The sequence below is a fragment of the Melozone crissalis genome, unplaced genomic scaffold (genome assembly GCF_028551555.1).
Source record: "Melozone crissalis strain CALT ecotype California unplaced genomic scaffold, PUWL_Pcris_2 ptg000005l_1, whole genome shotgun sequence".
Classification (NCBI taxonomy): Eukaryota; Metazoa; Chordata; class Aves; order Passeriformes; family Passerellidae; genus Melozone; species Melozone crissalis.
The window spans coordinates 342707-368695 of record NW_026535783.1 but is presented as its reverse complement, the minus strand read 5'-3'; the positions used below and the strand labels follow the sequence as shown (position 1 = coordinate 368695).

Genomic DNA, 25989 nt, shown 5'->3' with positions numbered 1-25989 from the left:
ATTATAAAAGTGAAAATCCCACGGCATCAGCACCTCTTTCTCCCCAAGGCTGTGCCTCTGATGGGGGGACAGAGGCCCCTCAGTGTCACACCCTCCTGCACTCCCAGGAAAAACAGCCCAGCAAAGCACAGGAGTTGCAGAATTCTGGTAATGAAACAATTACCCACTCCAGAATAATAAAAACAACAAAAAAGAAGCACCTTCCACAAGGGAGTTTCTTTCTTTCCCTTCTTTTTTCCCCCCTTCCCCTCCCCCTGGAAATATGTGCAGTCTACTCCCCTTTTATCCCTTCCATTAGTTATTTTAAGGGATGCAGATGATTGCGATGTAAAGCAAAATGAAAATAAGAGTATTTCCACACAGTGTATCAGAGAACCCAGTTTAAAAATGCATAGCCTCATGCCTTGGGCCTCTGAAAACACTCTTAAAAATCAACCAATTCAATGCTTTTCATGTCAATCATACACAGAGGTCTCCAGTGACTCTGAATTTTATGGGCTGTCACTCATCCCAATCCCAGAGGTGCTGCTACTAAATACAAGCTTCATGACCCTAGAAAGCATGGTTGAATATTTCCATGCTACAAAAAATGTAAATTAAAAGCACAATGGTAATTGAAATTAAAGATAAAAAAAAAACCAAACTATCAAAACCAACACCACTGGCAATTTCTCCTTAAACAGCATTTTTATATTGGATGTGGGCTTTGTTCACACTGAAATAGACATTTTCGTCTCAGAGGGATGGAAATGATGCTCAAAAACATCTGCAGACAGTAAATGGCATTAACCTGAGACAATGAAGATTGCAACACAATAATTCCTTATAATACATAATGTGACCTGATTAATTGTATTTCCACTCTTATGAGAAACCAGAGAAATTTCTGTTGTCAGTCACAGTCACTGACCATACTGCTCACTTGAAATTTAAGTTTCATTTTCCCTTTAAATTATCCCCAAAGATGGGGATAATATACAAAATGTGGTGCACTGCCCCAAAATTCCGTGCGCACCTGAGCTGCATCACTGATGGAAAGTCACCACTAAGAAGCCAAGTTTTATCACAGATATTGAACACACAAATTGAAGAAATGCAATTTTAATAATGTTCTGCAGGGTGATGATCAAAGAAATAAAACAGTACAGCAGAAAAAGGGAGGGAATTAATGCCTGTATCTGTTTTGACTGGCTGCCAGGTGTGCGATATTGTGAATAACTTATCACAGAATTAGGGAATGGTTGGGGCTGGAATGGAGTTTTATTCTAGTTATTCAGTTGAAGGCCCTGCCATGGTGGGGGGGGTCTCCATTTGCCATGTATTAAAAAATAAAATAAAATGGCCTGGAAGTTGTGTTACCTGCTTGCCTCATTAGTCCAATATTTATTTTTTTTAAATTCATTTGAAGATTCACATTAGGGCATTCATTTGATACTAATTAATATACTTGTCAGCTCCACTCATTAACATCAGCTGAAGTATCAGACCCAGTGAGGGCATAGAAATAAAACAGACCTTTCTTTTAATGTATTTAAGTAAAAATGTCCTGTGCTACCAACATGGCAGCTCTGAAAATCAAATTACCTGTGCAGACTGACATGAGTTTTGTCAACACCTTCACTTCACCTTTCTAGGCACTCCATACTTCTCATCTTTCAGCATAAAAATACAAAATGCTGGCACGAACCACCACTGTTACACTAATCCTCAGCACTTTACATGTTAAGGCATTGTTAGAAAAGTGCAAAGCTACTTTAAATTCTTATACACTCATGAAAAAGTTTTTATTGTGAAACTAAGGAGTGACCTACTTTTGCAGACTTTTCCAGTAATAAAAACTGGGAGAAAAAAATAGATATCAGTGATGACAAAAGCAGAACTACAAGCTGCTGATAAGGCTCCTAATATTGATGGGAATAACATTCCCTGATGTTGATATCACATTTGATCAGTGGGAGGGCTGGAGCTGTGGAGTCCCTTCCCAGGAAGAACAGAAGAGGGAAATTTCTTGCCTGCTGAAAAGTGAGATAAAGAGTGGCAAGCAAGAAGCAAACTTCCACAAAACCAAGCTGCATTTAGAGGTCTGCCATGCTGATTGTACACAAATTGCATGCTGTAATTTAAATATTACACACGGCCTTATTAATTTTAAATTATGCAGTGAATGTGCAGAAAGCCCACCCTCTAACAGATCCACCAGAGCAGTACAAGTGTTATTAGGTTTTTTTAAATCATCTTAGATTGGACTAAGTCCTACTGATTTCCTGCTAAATACACAAAAAACCAAATAAAACCAAAATTTTGGGTGTACCTTGCCCTTTTTATGGACTAGGAAAGCATGTTCTTCTTAACTTTGGAATGTGAAACTGGGGAATAACCCAGAGAATTGAGAGAAAAGTACTCATATAAAGATAATATAATATTATTGCGGAGATCTTGTGGTGATTTTATTGATACCACCATAAGGAAGAAGAATATCTCAAGTGAAACATGCCCTCTCAGTTGCTAAGATAGGTTTTTCTCTGGGTGCTGTATTTATTTCGCAGAATTTTGGAACACAAGAATAGTCCTTATCTTTACAGGTTGTGTCTTTCCTGGAAAGCATCAAAACACCACAGTAGCGACAAACCCTCAGTTTGCCTAAATTCAGAAATATTAATTAAGCAGCACCCCCAGGACCTTATTAACACACACAATCCACTCCTTGCCAGCATTTCGAGTTTTAAAACTTTGCAATTAATTAATTCACCCACACTGATCTTTGTGAGTTGCTTCATAAACGTTCAAGTGTTTAAAAGAAAACAGTAATTTTCCTCACCAAAACTGCTGCTGGGTAACACCTTGGGACGCTGAAACAAATGCTATTTATAACATCCAGCAGTAACTCAATATCATCAGGCATTCAAATATATGCCTTCAGCTCCAGCATTTCCCTGAAGCATTCAATCCTTTTAAAGACCCAGTTTTTGTGGCAGTGGTAAAAAAAATGTTCCTTCCACTTGATTAAGGGAACCATTTCATTCCCTGAAGGTATCAGATGTTACCTGTCAGGAACAGAGACAAGAATTGAGCCTTGTTTCACAGAAGAAATATTAAAAAACACACGACAAAAATCGGTGTGTCACTGCAATGAGCTGGTGAATTATGGTGTTTGGGAAGCAGGGCTTTTGGTTAAAAGCTGCTGGCTGGGGTTTAATCCAGGAAACAGCAAAACCAACACACAAAAACATGCAAAATAAAAAAAAAAAAAAAAAAAAGAAGAAAAAAAAGAAAAAGAAAAGGGGGGGAAAAAGAAGGAAGAAAGGGGGGGGGGGGGAAATGAAGAAAAAAAGGGGGGGGAAAAGGCAAGCTGCTTGAAAAGGCTTCTAATAAAGTTGATAAAGGCTATCAGCAAGAGCTTGTGTTCTGTCCTAGTGAAAGAAGGAGACAGGGTGGCAGTCACTCCCCCAAAACAGAAGGATTCAGTGCTGATTTTTTGCTTTAAACCCCTGCCACAAGGTGAGGGCGGCAGCAGCAGGGTTTGGAAGGAACAAATCTGTTTGTAATTATTACTTTTATGGGGCCAGTAACTCCAGGCCTGATCAGCAATGAAGGAATAGAACGAATGAGAAAATGAAACAAGAAACAAACGAGGGATTCTGCCTGTCCTGTGCTGTAGGTCGGGATGAGTCAGGGTGACTCAAAGCCCCGTCACGCCGGCGCAGGGGGAACTGAGGAGAGGCTCCTTCTGCTTCACCCTCCAAGTGGGTGATCTGGTCCCTGCCCTGCTCCAGCATTAGTCATCCCACGGCAATAAACCCGTGGAGCATTAAAAACCCTTTGCCATAAAGGCAGAAAGCCTAAGAAACAGGAATTTAAAAAAAATAAATATGTATATAAATGAGCAAAGGAGGAGGAACAATGTGGACGTTCTTGCGTGACATGAACCTTTTCAAAAGGCTGCTTGGCCCCTGCACCCAAAAACAGCGGGCAGGGGACACCTCCAAACCTGAGCACAGGCCTTGAGCCACACCTGGATCACCTATCAGCCCAAAACCCCACACTTCGTGCTAAATTCAGCATCATCAGCTGGCTCCTGGGACAGATCCCAGACCCCTGCAGTATGGATATTTACCGATTTGGAAAACCAGATTGCTTCTGTCACTTCACGTCTTCAGGCAAGGTAAGAACTGCAGGAGGGTGGTGGGGGAACCACATTCCACTCCTGGAGCACAGCTCACTGAGAGAATGGCCAAAAATTCACATAAATTCACAGGAAAAAGACAGCAAAATGGAGCAAAAATGGTTACAAAATGGCCATTTGCAGCCCAAGGGCTGCTCTGCTGTGCATAATTTCAGGATTTTGGCAGGAGCACAGTTTAATTTGCCTCTGAAGAGCCTTGTTTACTTGCATTTCCCTCTCACCAATAACAAGCTGCCACTTCTGACGTTGTTCCAACATAGACACAAACCTGAGAGTTAGTGTATGGCTGCTCCATGGTTCCTTCCTAATAATAATACATAACAGAAAGACTTTATAAATATATCCTGCATGGAATTACAGATTCAGAGCTATCTGCCTTAACAAAAAAATAAAAAAGGTTAGGAAAACAATGAACCAATAAAATAAATTTAAAGCTTATAACTCTACACCATTACCATGAGAGGAAAATAGCCCTTATGCCAGGTCTAAGTCACACAACTCAATTTAAGCTGCAGGCAAATGGATTAGAACCTTGTCAGTTCTAGAGGTATTTGAAACATTGAAAACAAAATTTCCCATATTTCCAAAGGAAAAAAAAAAAAAGTCCTGGAATGGGTATCTAAATGGGACAGGAAGACTGGAAACAAATGCACAGCTGCAGAGTGAAACTTACAAATTTAATTATGCATGATTGCTAACTATCAATTTTGTTGCTAAAGTAGTGTCATCACCGGTAATAAGGAGAACAATAATTTATCTAATTTTATGGTGCTTGCAATTATGAAATTCTCTAATGCATGATATGAAGCACAATTTGAAGGAAAAAAAATAACCATCATTCAATTGGAAAAAAAAAACATGTTGTTTCCAGAATGATTCTTGATTCCAGAAACGTATCCACTTGGAATTTTCTCTTCCTTCACCCCCTCCCTCCTTTTTACTTAATCAACTGAGATACACAGGAGCTTTCTAATAGTAAAAAAAATTAAAAATTAATGCTTAATGGAACAAAATGAAATTATTGAATATTCCATCCGGGATATACAAGACATTTCAGCCTAATTGTGTTAGTCTGGGAGGAAAACAAAAATATTGTGAGAAAACCTTTCATATTTTTTGCTTTAGAAAGGTAACCTTTGTGTCCCACAAAAAAAAAAAAAAAAAAAAAAAAAAAGAAAAAAGAAAAAACCAAAACCAAAAGGAAAAAAAAAACCCAACCAAACTAAACAAAATTAATCACCTGGAAAAGATAAAAACCATCAGGACTTCAACTGCCCACAATTTTAGTGGAAACTCTATTGAGAGTGCTTAACCAGCAGAAGGAAAGGAAGGGCAATGCAAAAGCCGGAAAAAAGGAAATAGTCTGTTATCAAAGGACTATTAATTGCTCCCAAAGTAAGAGCAAGTGATGATCTTCTTCCTTTATTTACTCGGACGTTCAGCTGTCTAATCAAAGGAACGTTGTGCTGGCTGTGCTGAAAGAAAACTGCACCTTTTGTTTTGGTGATTGCCCAGCAGAGCTCCAGGGCTTTCAGTGGATGGGTTTTACAGCTCGCTGCTGCACTTTGGGGAGGGAAAGCAGCAGCAGGCAGCTCCCAGCCTCCACCTGCCCTGCCAGGAAACAGAACAGGGCTCTGGAGCATCACCCACCTCCATCCTGCGCGTGCTGCTGCTCGCTGGGTCCTCCCTCCAGAGCTGCGCTTTCTGGTTGTACTCAATTTACTGCTTGCGCAAATATGAGTTTCTAATTATAAGTAGCTGGTAACATTCAAGACAATAGATTAAAAAAAAAAAAAAAAATACCTAAAGCAAAGCACCTTTCCACAGAGAAAACAAAGGTTACAGGTTCTGAGTCCTTGCACTCCCTGCTCTCCTAGCAAACCATTTTGGCACAGGATTTTTTATGAATTTTGGATTTGCCACAATTCTTGCAGCTTGTAAGAAAATAAATTAATAACATAAAGAAAATTTAAATTTTCTTTCTGCCGTGCAGACCCTCAGAATGTTAGATTTTTGCCTTCAACTCTTCAACTCTACAAGAAAATACGGAAATGCACCTCTTCCTTTTATCCTCCCTGCATCCCCCACACACAATCCATTACCAAAGCCATGAAAGTATAAAAGTGTCAGGTCCTCTTTCTCTTCAGAGCAACAAGTTTTGTAATTTGCCTGCAGGCAGAATAGGAACAAGCAGCTTTTCAAGGTTTTTATGGCCTGAAAGAATTCTTACAACAGCAAAATTATTTGGAAGAAAATTTCTTAGCTCCTGCCGGAGTGAGCAAAGATGTTCCAGATGATCTGTAAATGATACGTAATGTATGCTGGCTTTTCCCCCTTATCTAAATTTGCTCTTTTATGCCTTTTTAAGGACTTTTCTATATTGAGAACAGAATATTTGTAATAATGGATACCATTACAGAATGTGTGTGCAGAGGCTGGAAACGACCACAGGCACATTTCTGGGGGCATGTGAGGCTTTGCAGTCATTTCTGTGTGAGACGAGGCCTACAGGAGCGAAGGAAACCTTCACTCCTGATACTTAGCAACACAATTTTTTTTTTAAAAAAATTCAAGATGTTTACGACTCTGCAGATGTTGCAGGTTTATTTCTTCCCTTCTAGGCTGAGTGAGCACAGCAAATCGTCCCCCCGGGGCCTCGCGAGCCAAGGCACACTCAACTATCCCAGAAAACATCTCCTTGCATCCACAGGACTGAAACACCATCAAAACCCGAGTCTTAAGGGGCCGGTGAACCTCCTGCTTTACTGGTCCTGACCAGAATTGTGGCACATCTGTGAGACAGACACAGAAAATGGGCGATTTGTGGGAAAGCTTTCAGCGCAGCAGCCTCGGCTCCGGGTGGGACTCTGTTATTTCGTGCCCCACCTGAGGAGAGGGGCAGCGAGATGACGGAGGGGTAATCAGGCACACTAAAAGCTCTTGGCTGGCAGGGATGGGGCAGGATCACTCAGGAAGCAACAACAACACGAGCCATTGTATCCCAAACCTGTCCCAACAAAGGCGGCTCTGTCGCTCTGTTTACTTTTCCCAGTTTGTCTCGCTTTATGCCTTTGATAAACTGTCAGTATTAGCTCCTCCAAGGGCTACATTCCCCCAAAAACCTCTCTCTGCCACCCTCACATGTGGCACAGCTGCTTGTGCTCCAGCAGCCTGCAGTTCTCACAAGAGCTCTTCATGGTTTCCATAATAATTTCAATACTTTTCGCTTTATTTTCCAGCTGTGCTGCGCACGGGCTGAGCAGCACCGCAAATCCTGCCCTGTTACATTGCTGCTCGCTTTCAGCTGCTGCTGCAACCCTGTGGGCTAAGCTGCAGAACTATTAAAAAGCACAGAATCAGATAGCTGAATGCCAAACATGCTAACAGTTTACTCAAAACCCAGATGAATTTACTAATGTTACCCAGCCCATGAAATAAAGCAAAGTTGAAATCAGATTACTATGGCTCCCAACAAGAAAAATTATCAAGTTTCTCTGCTCCAGAGGCAATTTTTCTCAAAGCTGATCTGGCTGAACTACCCCCCAGAAATTAACAGTATTGTAAAGCTAATAGAGCAGGACATGCACTGGATAAAATAACATTTTTCTAAGGCCTTGAGACAGTAAGGACTTTTCCATTTTTCAAACACACAGGAAGAGCAAGAGGAGAACAATTCCTCAGATGGAGACCCCTGTGCTAAGGGAGCATCCATAGGGTCTGGGTTTGCCTCCTCTGGAGCTGGGGAGGATAAAAAGGGATAATTGTGGAGTCAGAGTGTAATTCAGGAACTTGTGCAATACCATTGCCCTTTAAATTCACTGATTAAACAAACAGCTTATTTTGCAAAAATTTGCCTATGTAATCAAGCTTATAGCAAGGCCTAGAATGCAAGAACTGTTAATACCAGGGTGACTAAGCCGTCCACTTGCAAAAGCCAGACAAAAAGGGGATAAAATGCATGTCTGAGGACGGGAAATGTTTCACACTGAGAGCACAGAGTGGCCTTTTTCTGAAGAATGATTAGTGCTCTGCAGCTGCCCTGACCTCATTATATTCACTCTGCTGAAATTCAAACTTCCTATTCCGACAGTTTGTTCGGAAGGTGAAGGAAGGGAGTTTTTTGTTGTTTTTTTTTTTTAAATTTGCCAGTCATGGGTGATTACACATCTTCCTTCCACTGATAGCCAAGGGGAGATAAAAGCCTGAGCAGCACTTTTGCCCTCCAGGACCTCCCTGCTAGGAAGGCAGCAGCTCCTGGCAAGCAGGCTTTGTGCTGAATAATTCCACCCGCCCATCTCTGCCTGCCATCCCCCTGAGCTCCAGCAGCCACAGCTCAGATTGAGAAATCACCTCTGCCAAGCCTCAAACAGATTAGTGAAAATTTGCTCCTCCTCCTATAAAGCAATTTTCAGCTCTTTATTCGGGTCAATTCAGCAGGTGACCATTCCCCCCCCCAAGAGGGCACTGGGACCTGAGGGAGTGAAGATGAAAGCTTCTCCTCCACAGATAAATGTGGTACATTTTTAATTCATTAAGACCCTCATTTAACTCCTCTAAAAACAATAGTCTGCTCACAATGCTTGTTTAATGGGAATTACAGTGGACTACCAGCGAGCACAAATTCAAGGATAATCCATATTTGAGAACCCAGTGCTTCCTCACAGCTGCACCACAAGCATTGTCTGCCTGTCACCAGCATGTTTTGTGCATCTCTTGCTGCGTCGTTCTGCTTCCACTGACCCAAGGCAGCAATGCAAAGGCTGAAGCCCAGTTTAGTTCCAGCTGGTGGGCCCAGCAGAGCATCACACGGGTGCTGATGTCCTTGCCGTGCACCATCCCATCCTCCTGCCCTGGATGTCACCACAGCTGCTCCCATCCACACCAGAAACACAGCCTGTGCCTCAGTATTTGTGCCAGGAAAACCTTTCCCTTGGAAAGGAGACACGTTCCTGCCCAGATCAGCCTTCAGAGAAATGGAGACAATTGTTCACAGACAGAACCATCCCTGCACCATCCCTGGGTCCTCACAGTCCTACAGGGGCTTCCCATCTTCCCACCCTCCTGAAGGGATGCCATAGGCCAAATTCCAGGTTGGGATGAATTTATGTTGCTGCCACTGCCTTTTGGGTCGGCTTTAAGCTTTTGCAGACTGCCTTTTTACAAAGTTATCTTCTGATGCAAGCCCTGATCATTGCTGTGACAACAGGAAGGGAGATCACTAATTCCATTTTCCATCATTATTCTTTCACGTTGGAGAACAAAATGCCTTCTTTTAGTTCCCAAACAAACGATTTCATGCTATGCAAAAGAAACACAGATGCAATTCTGCTTAGAATTTGAACAGGGCAAAGGCTGCCAGAGCTCCAGGAGGGTTTGGACAATGCTCTCAGGCACAAGGTGGGATTTTTGGGAGGTCTGTGCAGCGGCAGGGGTTGGGCTGGATGATTCTGATGGGTCTCTCCCAGCTCAGGATATTCTGTAATTCCTAACCAAAGGAGATCTTTACAAAAACCCTGCAGATTGTCCAAGAACTGCAAATTTACAGTTTTGGTCAGATGTTTTCTTACACGGCACAGCCACCTGCCAAAAGCAATCCCTGAGGAATGTACAATAGGAAATTTATCTTTCAACCCACAAAAGTGAAAATACAGCAGCTCCATGTACCTAAGGTGCTGCCCAACATCAGAGCTGCCTTCTGAAATACCAGGGAATTCAGTCTGCCACAATTAGAGTTTTGAGTCTCACCTGCTTTCTTTCTGAAATCCTCAGGAAGCCACACACACAATGGCACAGGGTGATTAAAAAAGCAGGAAATTGGAGGCCCTGAGGAAGGACTCTGGCAGGTGAGCCCTCTGTAGTAGCTCCTGACTGATGAGTGCATAAACAAACCATTCAAAGGCTAAAAAAGAATCCCACTTCCAAATGATTTCTGCAATTGATGAGACTAAGTGTGGAGGCTGGGCCCATACATCTGAAAATATTTATTTCAGACTCAGTAGATATCTACACTCGTCCATATAATCACACTGTATTGATCATATGTCCTTTATAAAGAACTTATTCCCCAATCGAAGTGATCCCCTTTCTACAGACTCATTCTTTTATGCTTAGAACTCTGTTAAATATATATTTTATTCAGATAATGAGCTAAATGTGTTGGGTTGGTTTTTTTTCCATTACTAATATATCAAATGGACATAAGAAATCTATCTTTCTGCTTAAAGCTATAAAGACACCTTTAAAACAGCTTTCCATCATTTAATATCACATTTAGCTGCACAGAGCACTTGAATAGATGGTACAATAAAATCTAAGATATCTTCAGTGCCTGCCAGGGAAAATATCTGTGTTTTCCTGAATGCAAGCAGTTAACCTTCCATGTTGATTAATAAGTCCAGAGACCACTGTTATCATGCAATATTTATTAATCTGTTCTTTGTATTTCAGAGGTAAGTTTATAAAATACCTGCAACAACCACAGCAATTGTCAGGCTGGGCTTCCAGAGATTAAGTAGAAGGCAACTCCACTGATAGGAAAGGGACTATAAATAAAAACACACTAAAGATTTCATTGATCAAACGCCCTCTGAATGCATAATTCATCAAGGTGTTTGAGAACATTGAGATGCCTTGTTTGAACAGCAATCCACTTCTGTCAGTAATTTGAAATTTAAATTCTCACATTAGCTTCAGGGGGAAGCAGTGGGCGTACGCAGCAGGCTGGAGGTATGAGGAAGAAGAGATAAGGATTAAAATAGAAAATTTTGAAAGAAAAAAGTGTCTATTTCAAAGTGCAGGCTGTTAATTAATAGATCATGAGCCAAAAAAGGAAAATGCATAAATATTCCAGTGACAGCCTCACAGTTTAAAAATAAAGTTTAATTCAGAATTAAGAACTACTCTAGCAGGATGGATGGAGGGTTTGACTGGCCAGAGGTAAAGACACAAAAGATGGAGTGGATTATTTCCCCACAGTTCATCGAATCACAGACTCCCAGAATGGTCTGGGTAGGAGAGGACCCTCAAATCCATGCAGTTCCTGTTGGGATACGTGTTCCACAGGCAGGGACCCCTCCCACTGTCCCAGTGTCCAGCCTGGCCTCGGGCAGTGCCAGGGATGCAGGGGCAGCCCCAGCTGCTCCGGGCACCCTGTGCCAGGGCCTGCCCACCCTGCCAGGGAACAATTCCTCATTGCCAGTTCCTCATCTCCCACCCAGCCCTGCCCTCTGGCAGTTTGGGCCCATTCTCCCTGGTCCTGTCACTCCACCTGCGGATGAAGAGTCCCCTCTCCATCTCCCCCGCAGGCCCTCCAGGTCCTGGAAGGGACAAGTGAGGTCTCCACACAAATTTGTCCTCTCCAGGCTGAACGGCCCCAACCTCCTCAGCCCCAAAATCATCCAAGCTCGAGTTGATCTGGCAAGCAGGGAGAAGATCAAGCCACAGCTCAGCTCATCCTCACTCCTTGGCTTCTTTCAACCAGACAAAGCTCATCGTCCTGCCCTCCAAAGAAATCCAGAGCACAGCCTACAGCTGATACAGAATATTTATTTATTTGTTCATTCATAAATATAATTTATGCTGCCTGAAACAGGCAGGGAGAAGGAATTCTGTTGGGAAAAGGGGGAAGGGGCTGATATTCCTGCTCTCTTCACAGCACCAGAAAGCACGACGTTGTACAAGGGGGACAGCTGTCAGATTTTGTCACAAATTGTGACTTTGGAAGCCTCCCAGTGAGGTGGAACATTGACAGCCTTGTTTTGGAAGGTGTGCCAGGGACTGGTGGGAAGAGAGGGATGGAGAGCTCCATGCTGAGCTCCAGGAAAGGAGCAGAAAACCATCATTCTCCAAACCCTTTCCCTGCTGCCACTTTGCTTAATGCCATCTCTCGACAGACCACGCATTTTTCTGTCCCCTGCCTATATCCATCCACTGCCTGTGTATAATTAAGTTTTCTTCTGAAGTGCTTTTTAATAAAACTGAAGCTGCTGCCTAAGCCCTTCTCATACATCTGCTCTATCCTCATGGTGTCGGTTCATCTATAATTAAACACCAGAAAGCTTTATCAACTATCAGTCATCATTCATCCACGAGCTTGTCTTATTTATCTAATTAAAAAGGTATTTATTGTCAACATATTACATTTTTTCTTCAGTATGTGCCCAGTGGAGAAGTCCTGTTTCATTTAATTTCTGTGCAATAATATCCACAGCAAAATGCTTGTTAAATCAAGGAGTGTTAAAATAAAAACCAGTAACTTCAGAGTTGGTATTATCAAGGAATTCTCACATAAGCTTCATATACAGATGGAATATGGAATTGCTACTGTCTACTTTAATATGGATTACTCCTTTGGTTTCTTTCTTGGGTTAATAAATAAATTTTATTATAATTTATCTGACAGCTTGGTTAGTGGCAGGAAAATTCATTTTGCTGAAAGATGGAAAATGAGAAAAAATATATAGCACCACATTGAAAACAAGGTAAAATAAGGAAAGAGAAAAACCAGTATACATTAAAATTTTCCTGTTGCTGAGAAGAAAAAGACAGAAGTCTATGGAGGTGTCTTGCTTGAACATTTATAATAAAAGTTTAATTTTTCAATTATATCCCTGTAATATCCTGTCCTGAAGCACTGATTACTTCCTTGGCTCACTGAAAATTAATTTTGCATAGTGCAAAACTGTCTTTGGAAAACAAACCCCAGCAAAACAAAACAAAACAAAACAAAACAAAACAAAACCCCACAATCTACCTTCCCATCTAAGAATTGCCAATCCTTCTCCATTAACAGATCCACAAAAACACAAATGAGGAATGACATGTTAATTAATGCCTGTAAGAAATTATTAAAGACTGAGGACCCTGATTATGTCCTGTCACTCTCTTGCCCTTAATTAACTTCTACTCTACAGAGTTTTTAAGCAGGCAGAGCACCAGGCTTTCCAGACTGTAGATCTTGCCATAGTTTACAAATAATCCCCACTATCCATTTGGAATTTTGTAGTTCAGGGCTGTTGTGACACAAGCAGCACTGGAACCAATAACCTACAAATTAATGCCTGCAATTGTTGTGTCCTGCAGCACCCTGAGGTGCTGCACCTCTGCCAGACCCAAACCTGGGCTGAGGGAATTACCTGAATTAGACACCACACGAGGATCCCAAAACCCATTCCAGGATGCTGCTGCCATGGTTGTGAACTGCCTCAAGGGAAAAAAAAACCCTACAGCTGTGGGCCCTACGTTTCTGCTTCCATCAGCTAAATGCTCGGGTGAAATTGCTCAGAAGACACAATCTGATTTCTCTTTTCTTCCTCTTTTCTTCACCTACACTGAGGCAGTCACGTTTCTGCTCCAGGGGACAATGGAGACGTTGTTACATGAGAAAAGCCACTTTTGTGAGAACACACAATGGAGGAATAATATTTGGAGATGTCAGGCGATGGCAGGTGAACCTCCACACAGGTGCACCTCTCTGCAGGCAGCACCGGGCTCTACCTGGATTCATGTTCTGAATTCCAGCTCAAATTAGCTAAGCCTTAACAACTGGAAGGTTTTCAAGATGAAAAGCACTTGTCAACATGACCTAGCCAAGAAATATATGTAAAAGCAGAGAACTCAATCACATTTGGAATGTTGGTGCCCTGCTAGGGAACAGCAATTTCAGGTGTGACACAAGTTTTGAGGTTAATGATTTGGAAGCCCTAACTGAGACCCAACTTTCTGATGCCAAGGTAATGACCTTTAAATAAATATCAAGCAAATGCTTAAAAATAAACACTAAATACTACTGAAGACAGGAATACCTGGTTAAAAGAAAAAGGGAAGATGAGAAATAAAAATATGAATAGCCAGCTTAGATTCAGGGTGATTCAAGCAATTGGGAAGGCTTGGATAGGACATGCATACTCACCTGTCCAACAACATCCAAGCCTGTTTACTATCTGTCATCTAAGTAATGAACTTCAGTAGTACAAATTTCCCTCATTTTTTTTTTCTTTCATTTGCATATTTTTCTTTGGATTTTTTTTTCTTTCACTTGCATATTTCTCTTTGGAATAGAAATACGTATTTTGGTTGATGCATCATGAAACTCCAGTGGTGTCTGAAAACTACAGGTGTCACCATATTCAATGTGACCTACCCAAATGTGGGCTGGTTTTGCAAAGGGACCTGAGAAACAGAAAAGTCAGAAATAACGAATCTGTATTTTTACCTTGGCAAAATGAGAACACGTCAAGAAACAGCAGTTGGTGCAGAGCTGGGAGTGGTGTGAACACAACCATGAAGAAGGGGAGTGTCTGGCTAACACTGCCTCAGGGTAACACGAAAAACTGGCTTTTTTCCTGTAAATCCAGCTCAATGAAAGGTTATAACAGCATCAGGAACACCTCAACCTCGCAAACCACTGCATGAGAGAAAGCTGTGGAGGCAGGACTGTGGTCTCTGGCAGCATCCTGCGCCCTGTCACGCTGAGCAAACAGCCTGACGAGCCTTCCTCGCCCTGCCCTCAGATGTGATGGCTGATTTGGTGTCAGTTAGAGCAGAAAAGGTGTAAATGCACACCAGGCACGCAGGGGCCTCAGTTCTGCGCCTCTCAAGTGCTGTGCTGGAGGGCAGAAAGCGGCACGGCAAACAGGAGGCTGAGAGGTCACACCAAAGAGTGGATAAAGACTCACTTGGGCAGCAGCACATCCCTCCGAAGCTGAATTTCACCCCACCTCAAAGCCTCCAGCTCTTACAACCCCAGCCCTGCTCATTCCAGGGGTGCCTTGACATGATTTTCCCAAAGCTCCTGCTGTGTCATTCCCTATGTTCAGCTCTCCCATGGGCAGAGCTCGTTGTCCCAAACGACCCCAGGCGTTCCCAGATTTGGGAAGGACACTCACCACCTGAGGGAAGCTGCACAAACCTCATGTATCTCTAACAAAAATGCTTTTCTCTCCTGCCCTCCTGTTCTTGCCCTTGCTTCTCTCCCTCACCACCATCACTGCCTGGGGGACACTGGTTTGGACATTTTGCCTGGACATTTTGCTTACACATTTTGCTCCAGGATGGCTCTCACTATCATGGATAACAATTTGATGGCTTTGCTTCTTTTTACAACTTTGGAGCTCACAAAATATTTTGAAGCACTTAAAGAGCCAACAGGCAACTCAACACAACCTGACAATGTCTTATTTTTACTTGGACATCTGGTTTGTGTCTTCAAATCTGTTTTTACTTCAATTGAAACACTTGCTCAGGTTCTGAGCAGTTTTATCAACACAACTGGGTATAATCTGTTTTTCTGTTTGGTTTTGTTTTCATTTAACATTTTTAGTCAGTGCTGTAGCTACACAGATATACAACTAGAGAGGAGCTTTAATACCAAGATATTCTTTCCTAACTGGTGCTGCAGAACAGCTTGACACTGACACAGCACTTGAACAGAAAAACAATTTTGTATTTGTGACATACAGCAAATCCAGGAGGTTCACTCCTTGGAGAAATGTTTTCCTATTCAGGGGTGAGTTTCAGCCTAAAGGCTTTAAGGTTTTCTTTATAAAAGTATATATTTTTTCAGGATAGCTCAATAAAAGCAGAATTTTGTTCAGGTAGTTCAGCAGTTACCCAAGGATCAGCTGCAGAGGGAATAAAGCAGAAACTCTTTGGATGGTTCACATCCCCAGCAGAAACCAAATGATTTATCACCACTTTACTCCAGTTTTTACACTTGTGCAACTTCAAGGTTTATCCAGTTGTGGCAAAACACTGAAGTGATGAGTAATGAACCATTTTCCTCTGTGAACAAAAAATAACCCCTGTGAAAATGTTTTATAGAGTTGCTCAGGAATCTGGGGAGTGGGGAACATCCCAATATGAACGAGGTGTTGATGAAAGTTTATTCCTGTGGCCAAATCATAGTTCAGAACCTGGTGATTTTAATTACTATGTGGAGAACTTCTCAATATGTAAAAAAAAAACCCAACAAAAAACCCCTCATTTTTCATACTCCTGCTGAATTCAGTGAACATTCTCTGTGTTCTGTGATGGCTTTAGAAAATCACATCTCTGTGAGCTTCTACAACATAAAACAAATTTCTTTCAACCTTTTTCTACAATTAGCACCTTTCCCAACAAAGGTTTCAACCCTCTCATAAATTATTTTCTCAAGTTAAATACCTTCTTTATCTTTTCAAGATAAACACAAGGCCAGAGGTACCATTTTTTAACTTAACAGACAGGTCTCTTACTTTGATGTCAAATACTCCTTGGGGGATCTATATAAGTGGAACATAAAATATTTATTTCTATGCTGTTGAATAATTAACACCTTTTAAAGAAGCACATGAGAAATCTCATCTCTTTCTGGCATGAGACCTGGAATGAAACTCACCCTCACCAACAGTGGAGTTTTCTTGCACATTTGTCCCATTTCCTCAGTTTTAGTCATTATTATTCTGCTCATTCTGAATGTACAGGATGAAACACTGATGCCAGTGGCTACACCAATGTTAGATTTTAATTCACCTCAGTACTTTGAATCATCAAAACAATTTTGAAAAGAGCCTTTAATTTTATTTCACTTCTGCTATTTAGCATTCAGTACAACACTGACTCTGCTGCTGATAATTTTTGAATATTGACCATTTTCCCTCAGTTTTACACCCAGTCCACTTATAACAGCTGATATGCAGAAAACCATCTGAGGAAAACACAAGCATGCAATTAGCTTCCAAATTGCTGGTTGTATGTTCAAGCTTGAGTGATGCAACAGCTCCATGACAATTGTTATGAATGGTTTGACAGATGAATAAAGTAAGGAATTCTTTTAAGTGTTATTAAGCAATCAAGGGAGTGTGTCAGCAAATTCTGTGTTAACAAGGCTCATATTAATCTAATTCTGCACCTCCTGCAGCTTCTAATAAGGGCATTTTTATTTGTGCTCAAGGAGAGTGAAAGGTAGTCAAATAATTTTAAGAGAGACCTGATTTGTGCAACTCTGTCTCTAATTCTCAAAGTTTTTGGACTGATGCATGAGTATGTGCTCTGTGCCCTGCCACAGATGGCAGAACTCATCAGGAAGGGGTCCTGATTAATGCCACAGGAATTCTGACACAGCCTGACAGAAACAGATGAGTCCCCTCACCCAACCATGAAAGTGCATTTGCTCAGGCCGTATGTATTAGTCACAGTGCATAAATTTATGAATATTTATCCCCTCTGACCAGATCTGGGGATGCTCTAAATATCATCAGAAATTCATTGCCATGGACGTCAAGGGCTTGATTTACTGATTTTGGGGAGACATAGGTACATGGTAAATGGGAGAACAAATGCACCATCAGTGCCTCTCACCACTTTCCCTCTCCTGTCTCTGCTCACAGACGTGTCCAGCGCCACATCTCACCCATTTCTGTGCTCCAGACCTTCTCCTGCTCCTTCTCCAAGCCATCCTGAGGCAGGAGCAGGATTAAAACAAATTCAGTACAAGTCCTTTTTCTCCTTTTTCCTCTGTTTTTGCCATCAGATTTCAAGTATTCTGGAACAGAAAATCTGTATCCTTTTCAGTGTCAGGAGCATCCTTATGCATCACACACACAAGAGGTCTAGAAGGACACCCAAATATGATAAAATATTTCTCATTGGCTGGACCTAGGTCTGCACAATCAACAATAATCAGTGAAATTAGGCAGGTGAAGAAAAACAGACACAGCCATCACTGCTAGAGCAGTACATTCACCACTGGAAAAATAATTCCCATGCATTTAGTTCTATGGATTTTTAGCAGAGGATTAAGCACTTTTTTTAGCATTAAGAAATTCAAGAAAGTCTTGCTCAATCTAAATGGCAGCTTTTTAGCCCTGCTTTGCTGAGGTGGGACATTTCTGGGAGGAAAAAAAAAAAAAGTAAAAAATTAGGTAAAGGAAAAAGGACAAAGAGAAATAAAAATAGAAAGATTAATAGCTTCGTGCAGCAAATTTTGAAAAGTGCACTGAACTGAGACTTCACCTCAGCAGAGCAAGCAGCATTTGCAAGAGTTGGGGAAATCCATTCCCAGACCATGAGTTTTGGTGTATTTCTGTGCACAAGGATTTTCTCCAGCAGGTTTCCTGGGGTCCATTATGATTTAAGGGATTACTGACCTTCCCAGACAGTTCTGCTACAGAGAATACCCCAATTCAGTGCAGTAAAGAAGACTTCATGTTCAGTCCAAAGAACAGCAGAAACAGGTATTTGAGGCAGCTTTATGTCATTAACAGAGCCAAGCTTTCCTCGTTTTCTCTGCCAAGCTATTTTTGACACCAGGGCTGAGGTGCCAAGCAGGCTGCTTGGGCTTTCCATCAGCCTAATCTCAATCTTCTGCCAACACCTGACCAAAATCTCAGGCCCCTGCACTACCTGCTCCTTCCTATCACAAATAATGTGCAAATAATTCTGCCTGAAAAGCTGCTTTGGGAAATTGAGGTTTAATGGCACCATCAAGAGCCCCTTGCAGAAGTGCTCACACAGAAAGTGCACGTTTGCTCCTGCACCCTGATCACAAGGATGCACGTGGAATTTCAAATATTGCCTTCTTTGTTGCTTTTAACACAGTCTCCTTTTCTCAGCTTCCCACACTTTACCCTCAAAGGCTGAAAATGTTGGAGCATGGTCTACTTCAAAAGCCAACAAGTGTTCCAGCACTGCTGGTTGCCTCAACCACACACAATCTTCCCTCCTTCTCAGTGTAATTTACCTCTGAGGAGAAATTCTTTGGCCTCCCACATTAAAACACCCCATTGAGGTTCCCAGTATTTAACAAAACTAATGCATAGTTTGATAAATTAAACTATTCCAACCCACAGCCTACCTAAGAGGGGCTTTTTTAAAAAGCTCAGGTAAAACACAACTCCAGTTAAAACCTTTCTTGAAAAGGCAAGGGAAAAGCATAAAAGAAAAGTTTACCAGAAAGGTAATGGAGGAAGAAGGTATTTCTATTTTTTAAGCTCTTCTCTTGTAATCTCACAGCCTGAAATATGAAATAAATGTTCTGGAAGCGTTTCAGTGAAATGCATTATAGATGAATCATTGGAGACACATATCTCACCAGATTTGTCACAGCAATAAAACCCTGACCTAAGGAACATGCCCTGAGACAGCAGAGGGTAGAGTCCTGTCAGTCTCACTGAGTAATAACTCCTCCATCAGCAGTCAATTATTGGGCTATTACCAGTGACAAAACCTGTGAGATGTGCTCCAAACTGGAGAGCTGAGAGACTTTTCCCGGGAGAAATGGCAGCCTCTGAGGTCAGCAGACAATGCTCATTTTTTTCCTGCCCTGGCCCTTCAGCCTTCACATTATCCCACCCTTCCCTGGGGAGCTGGGAGAAACGGTGGGTCCCAATTCCTTCCACTTCCCATGGAAATAAATCACCCCTTCCCACGTGGATGCAGAAGCCTAATTATCCTCTGATCTACTATCTAAAAAGACATTGCACAGGTACCAACACCAGGAGAAAACCAGCTGTGCTTTCTTGCATTTATTTCTGCCTTATTCATTTGAGCTGAAATAATTACTCTAGATCTTTTCCTACCACATTTTCCCCCCAGTGATCCATGTCTTATACAGTTTTTGCAATTTTATCATCAAAGGCTTTATATATATATATATAATTTTTTTTTTCCTTTGCTCTGGAAGCCCCCCATTGTTGCACAGGTCACACAGCACAGCTCTCCCTCCCAGCCCAGCCTGCAACAGCGGCAGGTGAGTGTTCAGGTGATGAGGGTCACTTATCAAAGCTCCCCCTGGGCACAGAAAGGGGCTCGGACATTTCTGATGTTGGCTCAGGTGGGAAAAAACTGTCTGGTGTGAGTGATGGCACACTGCTGCTGCCAGTGTCACGGCAAAGGAGGGGAGAGAGGAGCAAAAATAGATGGAAAAAGGAGGAAGGGAAGGGAAATTCAGGGAAGTTAGGGAAGGGAAAAGAAAGAAAAGGAGAGAGATAAAAAGAGAGGGAGAGAGAAAGAGAGAAGGAGAGAAAGGAAGGAGAGAAAGGAAGGAAGGAGAGGAAGGAGAGGGAGGAGAGGAAGGAGGAAAGGAAGGAAGGAGGGAAGGAAGGAGAGAAGGAAGGAAGGAAGGAAGGAAGGAAGGAAGGAAGGAAGGAAGGAAGGAAGGAAGGAAGGAAGGAAGGAAGGAAGGAAGGAAGGAAGGAAGGAGGGAAGGAGGGAAGGAGGGAGGGAAGGAGGGAAGGAAGGAAGTGGCGGAAGTGGCGGATGTGGCGGAAGGAAGGAAGGAAGGAAGGAAGGAAGGAAGGAAGGAAGGAAGAAAAGAAAGAAAGAGAAAGAGAAAGAAAGAAAGAAAGAAAGAAAGAAAGAAAGAAAGAAAGAAAGAAAGAAAGAAAGAAAGAAAAAGAAAGAAAATGTTAAGCATGTATGAATCACAAAGATGTCTTATCTCAGTATTTAAATTTTTTTGGTGTAATACATTAAAGGCTCATACAACCCAACCATCCACTTCTAAGAGATTTCTTAACTTGTTTACATTTCAGCCTGAACGAGTAATCATCAAAACCTTTCCAAACATTGCCTTCCATAGATTTATGATGGCAGGACTGAGCTTCTCACTGCTGCACACATTCACTGCACTGACTGACTGGGAGATCACAGTGATCACAGTGTTTGCCAGTCCAGGAAAGTTCTCTCCTATTGTATTAAATAAATGCACTTAGGAGAGTACAAAAGTGACAGCTCATCGTGAGCTCTTAAAGTACATCTTTCCCTAAAAAAGATAACTGTGGTGAGAACTTCATACTCCCTCTGGAAGGTTCTGGTGTCATTTTCAGCAGAAAAATGACAATTTATGCCTGGTTGAACTTTTACGAGAAGAAAGAGTTGTCGTGTGAGACAGAAAACCCAAAGTCTGGTTTGTCACCCTCTGAGAATGCCAGATTCCAGGACAGATCTGTGGTTTCTCCTACCTGAGTCACTGGTGGTGGCAGACCACACTTTAAATAAACTTTGCATTAGAGCTCCAAAAATGTGAACCGCAAGCAATGAATTAAACAAATGCAGAGAGAGGGTCCCTAGGGAGCCCTGGGCTCACCACAGGCTCCAAGTGCTTTTAAGGTGGTGGAAGTTTATCAAAAGAAAAGACAAGTCCAGCTTATTACAGTATTGGGATACAATGCTGGAGGATTTCTTTCCAAATAAATTACATACACCCGCAAAGACTCGAAAAAAATCTTTTGAAGGGAGGAGAGCATGAAGAATGGGCAAAAAAAAATAAAAAAAAAATCCACATTTATCATTAACAAGTAAAAACCATGCAGCAGCTCATTCTACCCACAATTACACACATGACTAAGTTTAATCAGGCCCTGAAGCCAGGAACAAACAGGGAGTGTGAGCACCGTAACTTTAAATCGTGTTTAAAGTAAAAATTACATTCCCTGCTTGGCCTCTGGTGGGGCAAGGCATGGCAAGGCAGGTGGCACAAGCCTCCCCCTGGCAGCTCCTGGGACCCTCAAACACACTCTCAGAAACCTGATTACATTTCTCTGGGTGTTTCTGAGAGCACTCTGAAGAAGCACTGTTTATGTGTCAAAAAAAAAAGAAATAATTTAATTACTGGTAGCAAAGGTCCCATCAAATTGACCCGCACCTTGAAATTTCAGCAAAGTCAAGCATAGTGAGGTAACATATCTCTTTCCTCCAATTTAAATGTAGGCCTGATTCTGACAGTCACGCCATTCTATCACTCAAGCAAGAGGTACTAAGCCAGCAAAAGTCAAATTTCAATTAAAAAAAAAAAAAATAATAAAGGCAGTAACAGTGACATCAAATGGACTGAGCTAGACTTATGAAACTGAAGCTTTTTGGCACACAGAACAACTAATAAGTCAGAGTCAAAGTGCTTGTTGTAAACAGGGAATTCCTCATTAAAAAAAATACATGTTACTTCTCAGCTGGATTAAGAGTATCTCTTAACACTTGCTTCTCAGAATTATGGAACACTTCCTCTGTAAGAACTTTTCTTAAAATTATTTTTCTGCTCTTTTTCTCAGGAGAATCCAGCGTATTTGCATCCATAAGAATGTTTTTCCTGTATTTAAGATGCCTTTCCCCAAACCACTACTGTAATTTTACATCCACTCAACAGCAGGCATGCATTAAATAGCACAGAAATTATGAATACCCTCAAGCAGCAGGAATGGATTATATTTTGAAATATACAGAATAACTTATGGATATTTTGAGCCTTATCCAGCAAAGCCTTTCTCCTAGGAAACACATGTGTGAATGAGGACAATAAAAGACCCTTTATTAGAAAAAAATGCAAGACAGAAATGAAAAGGTTTTGTTAGCCTTAACTCATTAAAAAACTACCCCCTCAATTTTGATAAATCAAAGTGGAAAGATGTAACTTGCACTAGAAATGGAAGCTTTTTCCTGATTTATTTTTATTTTAGCTATAGAGACCCCATCTCTGTTACATAGTAGTCTCTGACTGCAGGTTTTGTTCAATGACTACACTCCATTTTTAAAATTATATTAAAAAAATTGCCTTCTTCTGTAGGTACTATCTGCTCTCAAGTAGGTTCCAGCACTTTTAAAGTGAAAATATTAAGGAAACATCCAGTTATTTACAGGATTCAGGCTGACAGGCCATAGAGCTAAGCCTCTATATTGAATGCATATTCCACACAGCTATTAGTGCCACTCATGTGCAGCCCCCAAAGAGATTTGGGTAATGCCTCAATAACCATAACTTCTAACTGTGGACTGGGAATGCTCTTATTAATAATTTTTTTTTTCTCCTCCAATTACAAAATGCAAATTGTGAAAAGCAGAATTTGCATCTTAACTTGACTTATATATATTATCTCTGCCTTGCACCTCAGGAAATTGCCAGATATTAAGTTACAGTTAAAGCTGCACCAAGACCATCATGGTGTACTGGAATCAGAATAATTTTATTTTACTTCCTGGCTCAATTGTGTTTTGAAAAGTAAGATTTACTTGTTGTCCTTACCTATTTTTAAAAGGTGTAAATTAAGAGCTATAGGTCAGCTGTTATTCATTGAAAGTAACATCTGTCTGCCCAAAGAAGCATTTCCTTCCACTGGATATCTCTGATTTAAGAACAACCTCCTAGAGAGCTGGATAAACCTCATTCTTGGCAGTTGGCTAACCCACTAATTATTCTAAATTTCTACTTTATCCTAAAGTACATCTTTATTTCAGCAAATAATTAAACAGATCATTTAGAGACCTTGTTCCACAAATCCTAGTTCAGTTCCTTGCTGCTCTCACGGCTACTTTCACTAAGCTTAATATTATCCAAAGCACATTGCCAAGTTTCATTAAAAATGTTGATTTAGCCCTTGAATAAATTGCCACAGTAATACTAGATGTCTATATGGATAAATACAATTCAACTCCTTTTCCTGCCACTGCACCCACACACAAAGCCTGAGAAAGGCAGCACTCCTTCTGCTCTAATTTCTGTGTCAAACAGACATTTATTTGCATTCTTCTGAGTATTTTTGGTCATATCCAAGAATATATTTTCATTCCAAGGAGCAGAGAATTGCCACACAACTAGCCCCGGCATCCATAAATCTGAAATATTTGCAGAAATAGAATCCTTTAGGTTTTGATGAGTTAATGTTCTCAAGTTTAGGATAAATGCTACTTTCTTAGCACACTGTAAAGTTTTATGAAAAATAGATGAAAGTTAAGACACAACTTTTCTTACGCGAAAACACTGAAAAACTCTTCATTATCAAAAAACATTCTGAAGGACAAAGGGAGAATAAAACCTTGGGTGCTTTCCTTTGCTGCAGAGACATTTTTAAGTCTTTTTTTTTAGGATCTTGCACCGAGGAACTCAGGATGCAGCAGCTTTAGGGCAGCATCAGGCTGGAGGTGTTGGGTTTGTGGCAGCCCTTCCCTGGCCTGGAGAGCGCTGCTGATGTCACCAGAAATTCCACATGGGAAACAACCCTAAACAAGCTCTGTCCGATACAGCAAGAACTGAGGGAGAAGGGGTTTGTGTGACTCGGCCTCGAAGCATTTACATTTTTATTTGCATTAAGGAGCCAGCCCTGGCTGCAGGTCTGAGCAGGAGAGCCCAGGAAGGAGGGAGGACTCGTTGGTGCATTTGCACTTGATCCCAGAACATGCTCCCCATCTCCCTGTTTGCGATGGAGCACTTCCAGAGCTGAAGGAATTTCCAAGTTAACCTCCCCCACTGACACCCCCTCTTCTTGGATAAATAAGTTTTAATTTTTTGTTTTGTTTTGTTTTTGCTCAGTGACACAGTACTGGGAAACATTTTGGGCAGGACCCCAATGTGCTGTCAGCTTAAGATAAAGCCCTTTGCAGCACCAAGGATTTGGCATTGCATCAGCACAAATTACTGGAGTAATTACAAATTACTCCACAAAAAGAACACCTATATTTGTGAACTGGATCGCTGTGCTAATTCTCCACCTCCCCACTTTTGACAGGCTGAAGAGAACTGAAAATTATTAGCCAAGCAAATTGACTGAAAACTTGATTAGCAGCTGGCAAAAGACTTCAAGTGAAGCTCAAAAACTTCAGTGACGTTGAGAAAAATAACCAGCAAAGTGGAAATTATTTCAGCTCAGATTTTGTAAGGTTTCAGGTAAACAGGGATATTTCCTATCCTCCTATCTAATCCAAGAATTGCCACTGCCACATGAAGTGCAGGAAAGAAAAATGAAGATAGAGACTGATAGAATGGATGCTCCATATGCCCAGTATCAAAATGCAACTAATTATGTTGTTGCCAAAAAGAAGAGCCACTCTTTAGATTCAGCCCTGACTCAATCTGTAAGCAGGGTAGAAATTCTTCACATATATGAAAATCATAATGCTGCTCTGTTTCTACTAAAACTTGCCCTTATTTCAAAGAATTAAAACAAAAATATCACTATATTCTTAGTCCTCCTACACACAGGACTCAGATATTCATAAAAAGATAATTACTCGGTCCAAAGCCTCTGTATATTTGCAATACTTGGTCTCCATAGGTTTTCCTTCAACAATCAATATGAAATAAAATGAAGCGGAATTTCAGGCAAGCACAGGCAGGCTGTCAAAATCAAACTGACCAAATACAATGGGGAAAGGGGGTTTTCCATTGCAATGGACTGGGATGGAAAAGAACAAAAAAAGCAAGGCCTGACATATTTCTAAACCATCCTAAAAAAAATTCAATTTTTAACCTAATAAAACAGGATTGTAAATTCAAACATTCCTAGCTGGCGTCAAACCACAACTTTTACGTCAAAATAAGATAATTTTCCTGCTGATTTAAACAGAAATCTTTGCTAATCATGAGAAACGTCTTTGTAATCTACTTCTGTCCATGGCTGTTCAAGGAGTTTACAATCCATGGAATATTACAGATAAAAATGGAAAATATGTATTTTCAAATGTAATTTACCATGTATTTAGGAAAAGTAGCCAGGTTTTTGAAGAAAATGCTACCAATCCCATCAGAGCTCAGAAGCAACTCTATGCATAGCTATAAGAACCTCCCAGAACACCTGGAAAGATTTCCAGAAGTTGAAATGGACATAAGAAAAATACTTTTAAGTGTTACAAATCCTGACGCCCTTTGTGTTGTAAGAGCAAACTTTTTGCTGCCTGGAGACTCCACGTCCTGAAAAAAAACAACCTATTAAAGATGGAATTGAGAGGTAATTTCTTTGCACTGGAATCCCAAAGGCAGAATCTCAGGGTGGTGAGCTTGGAGCCTCCTCAACCAGAGGCTGTCCATGCCAAAATGGGTTTGGAGTCCCACGACCCCGATG

General features: G+C 41.2%; 1 protein-coding gene across 1 annotated transcript in view; it reads right to left on the bottom strand.

Annotated features, from left to right (window-relative positions):
• The window catches only part of XRCC4 (X-ray repair cross complementing 4), a 132744-nt gene that overhangs the window by 28953 nt on the left and 77802 nt on the right, over window positions 1-25989 (bottom strand). The gene's annotated exons all lie outside the window — the stretch shown is intronic.